Genomic DNA, 1,905 nt, shown 5'->3' with positions numbered 1-1,905 from the left:
CATGATACTAAAAAAGTTTGGTCAATACAGCCAGACGGTTGATAAGTCAGGGACACAAATCACTCTGGCCTGGTGGCCCAGGACAGACTTAAGAGGCAGCCAGAGTCACAGCCCAGGCCTGCCACTTCTTGCCCATGTGACCTTAACCTTACTCAGTTTCCTTGCTGTAAAACAGGAATGCTAAGGGTATCTATCTCACAGGATTGCAATGAGGATCATATTAACTAATATATGTAAAGTGCCTAGAACAGTGCCTGGCATATGGTTGGTCGTGTAGTAAGGGTTTGCTCTCATTACTTCTTCATCCAAAAATGTAGGCCTGGGAGTACATATACCTCCTTGAGATCCTGATTACATCTCCTTTGAATACACCTAGAATACGGCATTGCTGGCTCACAAGATAGTTCCACTTTTGATTTTTGGGGGAACCTTCCACACTGTGTGGCATAATGGCGCATCAACTTACCTTCACATCAACAACACACATGGGCTCCCTTTTCTCCACATCCTCATCAATATTTATTATTGTTTCTTTTGTTTTCCATGCCATATTTCTTATCTTCCACTAAGTATAAAGACTTCCAGTCACACCACCTAGAGACCACTTTACCCACTGCTCCGTTTGGCCACCAGTCTCTTGCCTCTCTCCTCCAAAATGGAGAGGCAGATACCATTTCCACAGGGAAGAGCAATCCTTGGTTTGTGGCCTCTGCCAATAACAGAAACCCTGGACATCCAGGTGGCAAAACTGTTGCCACTGGCATCTATTGTGTGAACTGCATCAGAAGAACCAGTGTGTCTCCCTCTCTCTGTTGGTGATCAGACCAATTCTTCCCAGGTTAGCACCTCGGTCACCATACACAGATTACCAGGGTCAAACTTGATGAAATCAGTAATCTTTCCAGCTCCCAAATCAATCTGAGTGGTGTCATTCACCTTGATGGACAATCAGGATAGCAGATGGTGCAAGCGTTGTGGGTCACCAGGTGAGGGATTCCTTTTGTCCCCACAAAGGTCTTTCTCACTCTGTACAACTGATACTTGGCCTCCTCAGGTATAATGCGGTGGACAGCAAACCGACCCTCGGTGTCATAGATTAGATGGAAATTCTCCCCAGTCTTGTCAATGCCAATGACATCCATCAAACCAGCAGAAGAGGTTAAATCAGTTCAGACCTTTCCATCAATCCTAATAAAATGCTGCATAGGGATCTTCTCGTTTTCTTCTCCTTTTAGTACATACTTAAGTCTTCTCTTCAGGAAAACGATGATATGAAGACATCCTCTCAGTTTAGGGGGATCCGTAGATGGACAAGAGGCAAACACACCTTTCAGTTTATCCAGCAGCCACTGCTTTGGAGCCACTACGCTCTTCAGGTGCTTCTTGGGACCAGGAGCCATAGCTGCACTGGGCATGAAAAGAGCTCTTATCATTGGTCTTTTTGCTTATGGCCGTTCTAACAGGTGTAACAGGTGGGAGGTGCATTTCCCTCATTAGCGATGTTGAGCACCTTTTCATATACCTGTTGGCCATTTATGTCTTCTTCTGAGAAATGTCTATTCAGTTCCTTTGCCCCTTTTCCAATCAGGTTCTTTTGTTTTTTTGCTATTGAGGTTGTTACATTCATTGCAGCATGATTCAAAATAGCCAAGCTGTGGAAACAACTTAAATGCCCATTGACAGATGACCAGATAAAGAAAATGTGGTCTGTACATGCAATGGAATATTATTTAGCCTCAAAAAGTCGGGAAGTCCTGTCATTTGGCACAACGTGGTGGAAACTGGAGGACATCATGCTAAGTGAAATAAGCCAGATGCGAAAAGACAAATACGGCATGATCTTACTCCCATGTAGAATATAAAGTAGTCAAAGTCAGAGAAGCAGAGATTAGAATGGTGGTTACC

The 1,905-nt window shown here is 44.1% G+C and overlaps 1 pseudogene across 1 annotated transcript; it reads right to left on the bottom strand.

Moving 5' to 3' along the window:
- Positions 1 to 606: 606 nt before the first annotated feature.
- On the bottom strand, positions 607 to 1,400 carry LOC308339620 (small ribosomal subunit protein eS4-like; annotated as a pseudogene). Its single transcript has one exon. The product of its transcript is annotated as a small ribosomal subunit protein eS4-like (transcript).
- Between the last annotated feature and the right edge of the window lie 505 nt (positions 1,401 to 1,905).

The sequence above is a fragment of the Martes martes genome (genome assembly GCF_963455335.1).
Source record: "Martes martes genome assembly, chromosome: 3".
NCBI lineage: Eukaryota > Metazoa > Chordata > Mammalia > Carnivora > Mustelidae > Martes > Martes martes.
Note: the sequence above shows the minus strand (reverse complement) of the source record. Positions and strands in the feature narration are given on the sequence as shown.